The sequence below is a fragment of the Myotis yumanensis genome, unplaced genomic scaffold (assembly GCF_028538775.1).
Source record: "Myotis yumanensis isolate MYYU_CA2020_CCGP unplaced genomic scaffold, mMyoYum1.0.hap1 SCAF_1, whole genome shotgun sequence".
NCBI classification, from domain to species: Eukaryota; Metazoa; Chordata; class Mammalia; order Chiroptera; family Vespertilionidae; genus Myotis; species Myotis yumanensis.
Window position 1 is genome coordinate 206731362 of NW_027223752.1, and position 6904 is coordinate 206738265.

Consider the following 6904-nt stretch of genomic DNA (forward strand, 5'->3'; position numbering starts at 1 on the left):
TTTTCTTAAGTGTTGCAATGATAAATAGTGTACAAGAAAGCTGTAAAAATGATGTTCCTTTGATCCCTGCAGCTTTTGATAGTACTGATACCCATGCCCTTCTGTTATTTTTATTAAAAGCACTCAGTAGAGTTGAGTTTTAATGAGCTATTTTAGTTTATCCTATTTGGATTTTGTCAGTAACAAATTCACCAGCTCTTATAAATACCAGAATGCCCAATAGCTAACAATCTTAAGACTGTGAATACCAAATAAACCTGCTGGAGGAATACCAACTAAACCTATTGGGGAATTTGGCCATGATCCATCCAATAGTCCAATAAGCAAGTTCTGATTTATAGTATGTAAAATTGACATCTGATCGCTACAAACCTATCGAGGGACTAGCTTTTTCTACCAACTAGTAGTATTCACTTTATCTTAATATAAGTTATTTTATCTTACAACATCTAAAAGGCAACCAGTCTTGTCCATTATCAGAAAGAAAACAGTCTTCCTAGTAGAGGATCATGGATATAGTGTTAGAACTTTTTACATCAAATCAGTGTTTGGTGGACACAGAATTAACCTCAGATGTTGAGATTATCTCTCTTCAGGTTCCCTTGGGTTTTTCCTTTTTGACACTCGACTCTTGAATAACCACCCACTCCACCAAGCAGGTTGCTGGCTGATGACAGAAGGGTGGCTCTGACTGGATAGGATTAGGTATTATATTCATCAGAGCAGAGTATCTTGGTTAATGTTGACCACTGACTATAGTTTAAATTATGCCTTATACTAGTCAAGTCCCTGAATTTCACTTCTTCTCAATCTGTATGAAGAACATAGGTAAAGAACGGAGCAGAATAGGACAAAAAGTACATTCATCTTTGAAAAATGATTTGCTTTGATAAGCTGGGGACTTGAAAGCAGAGAGGGCCTCCTGCTGTAAAGCAACAGATGCATAGGTAGTGATATGCATAGTAATCAACTAGCATGAATTTTGGATTGTTAAAATAAGAAAACAGAGTGGGCCTTAGCTGGTTTGGCTCATTGGATAGAGCATCTGCCTGTGGACTAAAGGGTCCTGGGTTCAATTCCCGTCAAGCCACATGCTCAGGTTGCCTATTTGACCCCCAGTAGTGGACATGCAGGAGGCAGCCGATGAATGATTCTCATCATTGATGTTTCTATCTCTCTCTTCCTCTCTCTCTTTGAAATCAATAAAAAAATATTAAAATTAAAAAAAGGAGTGGAACACTAATTTAACCAGCAGTTCCCAGGGCCTCTCAGAAATCCGGAGACTTAGGCCAATGACATGTTTTAGGGCTCACATGATATTAAAATAAAGAAGAAATACCAAAACATAGTTACAAAAATTGTGAGATGTTTTAAAATATTTTATATTTAACACATTAATATCTTATATACAAACATCACAAAACACATAGGCTACGGGGAGTATAGCACTTTTATTAAGTATTAATTGAGCACTACAGATGTTAAACTATCCCAGTTTAACATTGTGTCCTTAAAAACATCTTTTTTTCTTTTCTCCAAATCTTATCAGAATATCTCTGTGACCATTTGTATATAAGCTTATTTGGCAGTAACATCAAATGTTTATCCCGTGATCCTGGCAGCTCCTAGTAAACATTTTCTTAACCTAAACACCAAGGAACCCAACTATCTGGGTTTCCTACCTAAAGCCAGACCTTCGGTCTCCTAGTGCCCTGCGTTTTTAAGATGGGGGTGAAGAGTCCTTTGGGAATCTGATGAAAGCCCTGGTCCTTAACTCCGCACACACCCCCTCCCCCCAAATTGTACACATACAACAAAAATTATGTGTACAATTGGGGCTTGGGGACTAGGTACCCCGTAAAATCCATCCAAATACAGACAATACCAGCAGTGATGGCGAACCTATGACACGCGTGTCAGAGGTGACATGCAAACTCATTTTTTTGGTTGATTTTCCTTTGTTAAATGGCATTTAAATACATAAAATAAATCTCAAAAATATAAGTCTTCGTTTTACTATGGTTGCAAATATCAAAAAAGTTCTATATGTGACACGGCACCAGAGTTAAGTTAGGGTTTTTCAAAATGCTGACACACGGAGCTCAAAAGGTTCGCCATCACTGGGCAATGGGCTCTTAGTTAAGAACTTCGCCTCCGAAGGGTTCTCGCCCCAGGATTTTATTATTACTACATGAAGACATGACTCAGGGATTGAAGGGTGTCGGAGGGCTCAGAAACAACGCATTGATTTGGTCTCGGTGTGCAGAAGGGTGGGAGGCCTGCCAGCCATCGGGACCACGTGGTGAACAGAAAAGGCCCAGCTTGGGATAAATACCCCAGCACTGGATGCGTCAGCGCCCACACCACCCCTAGACCCCGCCTCCGCGTTGCCTGGCAACAGCTGCGCTGGAGGCAGGTGAGTCAACGTGCCCTGGAGCGCTCGTGGTCTCCTCCCGCTCCGGGTGGCGGTGGGAACCGCTGTCCCGGCTGCTGGCTCTCTTCGCCCCCAGCCCCGGAGGAGGCGTCGGAGTCAGGAGTCCCTCGCCAGGGGTCTGAGGACGCCGTCACCTGAAGGTCGAGGCTGAACGTCATGCAGGTCGGAGTCCCAGCCGCCCGCCACTCCGGGGCACCGGCCGAGCTCCCGGCTGGGCTTGAGGCTGAGCGCCCGAGGGGAGGGCGGCGCACCAGGGCTGGGGTCTAAGGTTTATCTTTGGTAAGAGCTAAATTTTGCGTGAGTCTCTAGATTTGAGAGACATCCAAATTAACTCTAGGAGAGCATCATTCCTCCCCCCCACCACCCCCAAGGTTTGTCGCTGGGTGGTAGTTGTTTGAGATTGTGTTTCACACCTGAATCTTGGAAATCTCACTGCTGCACGATTTCTGACTTAAGAAATAGACCAGCAGCTTTAGCCCAAGTGTAATTCAATTTAAATATTCTGCCCCACTACCTTAAACAACCATCGGAACGAAAATACTGGTTGCATCTATCTTGAAAAAGACCAGGTGTCCCTGAAGTTTCTCCTACCCGGTCACAGAAGCTCTGTTAGGCTTCCATTGATCCCTTAGGTCCCGAGGCTGCTCCGCTCTGTCTAAAGACCCTTATTAACCAGGTGCCTGTGCTCTTGTTTTTTTATTAGAGTAAAATTCTCACTTTCTGACTTGGAGAAACAGCTTCTTCCACCTGCTTCTCCAAATTAAAACTACTGTGATTTTTCTTGTTTTACATATTTAATTTCGGCATTCATATATACCACCTAATTTATTAGGACATTTTAAACATAAACTACATATAAATTTAATGGATAGCCCTTTTGTGTTACTTATAGGTTTCTAGCAAGTACATTTTATCCAGTGTATGAAAACATTTCCATACACTGAAGTAAGTAACCCAAAGGGAAATTAAGAAAATGATTCCATGTATGATCACATCAAAAAGAATAAAATCCTTAGGAATAAATGTAATCAAGGAGGCAAAAGAATTGTACACCGAACACTACAAAACATTGCTAGAAAGACATTAAAGAAGACATAACTAGAAAAACATCACACCTTTGTAAATTGGAAGACATAATATGGTTAAGATGTCAAAACTTTCCAAAGCAATCTACAAATTGTGTAATTTCTATCAAAATAAAGTCCTAATAAAAAATTGTTGTTGTTTTATTTTGGCTTTAAATGAAGAATTTGCTTAAACTCTGGTGGCGGATATTGATAACAAGGGAGGCTATGCATTTGTGGGGACAGAAAGTATACGGGAAATCTCTGTACCTTTCCCTCAATTTTGCTGTGAACCTAAAACTGCCCTAAAATATTAAGTCTTAATTTAAATTTTTAAAAATAAAATATAAAATGGACAAAGAACTTGAATAGACATCTCTCCAAAGAAGATATACAATGGCTAATATAAACATAAAACATGCTCAGTATCATTAATCATTAAAGAAATGTAAATAAAAACCACCATGAGAGACCACACCCGTTCAAAAAACTATTATTAAAAACAGAAAATGACAAGTGTTGGTGAGAATATGAAGGAATTGGAACCCTTGTGCATTGCTGGTAGGATTGTAAAATGATATAACTGCTATGGAAAATGGTCATTCCTTTAAAAATTATACATAGTATTATATGAACCAGCAATCCGACTCCTAGGTATATTCTCAAAAGAATTGAAAGCAGGAACTCAAAAAGATATTTTATGCATAAGATCATAGCAGTATTATTCACATTAGCCAGGTGGAAACAGCCCAAATGTTCATCATTGGATGACTAGAAAAACAATCTATGGTGTGAACATACAATGGAATATTATTCAGCCCTAGAACAGAAGGAAATTTGGATACATGCTTCAACATGGATGATCTTTGAAAAAATTATGTGAAGTGAAGCCAGTAACAAAAGGACAAATATAGACATGTGCTGCAAAATGACCTTTTGGGTCAACAATGGACTGCATAAATGATGGTGGTCCCATAAGATTATAATGGAGATGAATTCCCTGTAAGAAATGGAAAGATATGGTTCAAGAGGAATTTTTTTTTTTCTAATGAGAACAATATCTGGGAACTTGGCAATAGATTTCTTCTCACTGCAGCTCAATTTTGAGTGTGCAGTTTATATCCCAATGAACTACTGGCCTGTTTCAGCATAGAGGAGCCTATCTCCCTAGGACTACATATTCAGAGGGTTCTACAGTCCTCTCAGATCTAGCTTGATGGTCTTCAGAGTACACTGCTGTAATTCTTTGTTGAGGAACTAAAATCCTATAGAAGGACACAGGTCCACAGGAACCATTATAAGTATTAAGTGCTGCTGCCACTTTAGTACGAGCTTTCTGTGGTAGTGTGGAGCCAGCCTGTTCCTATACTTTGGAAATATTTTCAGATTGTATTGATGCAAAGCATGCGTTTCATTTCTTCCATCAATTCAATGCTAGAGAGAGCCCCTTTTTTGCCAGATAGGGTCAATGGAACCAAAAACAAATTTCCAAAGTCAAACTATTGAGTCTTCAGTTCTACATCCTTTCCATGTTAAATACCCTCTTTTTAAAAAATGAATACCACAAAGTTCATTAATCTGACTTCTGCTCCAACATGCATAGCCAAAACCACATTGCTACAGCAATCCCTTATGCTCCTTGATTTCTTATTTCTACTACTAGAGGCCCAGTGCATGAATTCATGCATAGGTGAGGCCCCGGCAGATCAGGGCCTGGCCGCCTGGGGGGAGGGGCCATGGGTGATTGGCTGGTGGACCCTGCCCCCGATTGGGGTTGGGGGCCAATTGGGGGTGGGGCTTCCCATGGGGAGGGGCTATGGGTGGTGGGCCGGCCAGCCCTGCCTCTGAATGGGGTGAGGGGTTCCAATTGGGGTCCAGTGGCCTGGGGGAGGGGCTGTGGGCCAATCAGGGTGGTGGGGGCCCATAGGGAGTGGGACCAGCTGGGGGAGGGACTGTGGGAGGTTGACTGGCTGGCCCTGCCCCCTATTGGGGTGGGGAGGGGCGATCAGGGGTGGGACAGCCAGGGGGAGGGGCTGCAGGCCAATCAACCTGGTGGGGGCCCATCTGGGGTGGGGCTGGCCAGGGGGAGGGGCTGTAGGAGGTTGGCCAGCCAGTCACGCCCCCTATTGGAGTGTTGGGTGCGATCAGGGTGGGGCCAGCCAGGGGCAGAGTCTGTGGGCCTACCTTGGTGTGGCGGGCCGATTGAGGGTGGGGCTGGTAGGGAAAAAGGGTGGGGGTGCGTTTGGCTGGCCAGCCACGCCCTTAATCCGGGTGGGAGAGTCAGATCAGGGGCAGGCCAGCCAGGGGAGGGGCCGCTGGAGGTTGGCTGGCCGGCCCCACCCCCTGATCAGGCCGTTCCCTGGCCACAGTGGGCGTCATAGTGACCAGTCATTACAGCGTTATGGTCGCTGCCTTGTTATATACATAGATTCCTCAAAGCATCATATACTCCCTCCTGACAGGCACCATTATGGTAATCTAAACCTTAGCCAGCCAGTTTCTCTTAAATATTTCCCATCAGTCCAGCCCACATCCCTGTTCATGGAGCAGCACTGGCAGCTTCATTGTCCTATTTCTGACCCTGTTGGAAGGAAGGAGGGGTGGGCTTGTGGGACAATGTTTATAAAATCTACAGTAGTGTTCAGCAATGGCAAATGGCTTCATTAAAGCCTGCAAGTGATAGCGAGTGCTGGCAAGATAGAAGTTACAATCTCTGGAATTCAATCACGGAAATGGCATTCCTTCACTTTTGCCACATTCTATTGGTTAATGGCATGGCACAGTTCCCACCCATCATCAAGGAGAGGAGATTACTCAGGGATGTGAATAGCAGAAGGTGGAGCTCATTCAGGTGATCTTATACTTTGCCACAGTATTCACTCCCTTCTTTTGGAAATATCAGAAAAAAAAATGGATGGCAAACTAGAGAAACAATAGTTAATATATGATTGACAACTTCTGGAAAAGCAGGGAAAGAAATCAAATCCTAAGTAATAAAGAAAAAAAGGCTAACTTTCATAGAAAGAAATGGAACTATAAAAAGATTCCTGGCCTCTTCTAAGATTTAACCAGAGAATATGGATCCTAAGAAACTGTATAGCTGAAAAGAGAAGCGAGTTCACCTGGAGGTCTTGAAAGTGTATGTAGAAATAGAAACAAAACAGTATTTGTTCATGGTGTGAATTGGTTTTGTCTACTATATTCACCAGAGAATATTCCTTCACTTTTTGAGTTTACTTAATTAATATTTGACGTGTTCTAAATTATTGTTTGTTTTTATTAAACACCTCAGTGTAATTTTGAGGGTAGAGAATGTATCCTGTTTATCAAACTATGTAGTTCCATTAGTTCTGGGAAATGGGGAAAAGTAGGCCGCTTTGTTTTAGTCTTTGAAACTAGTTATATG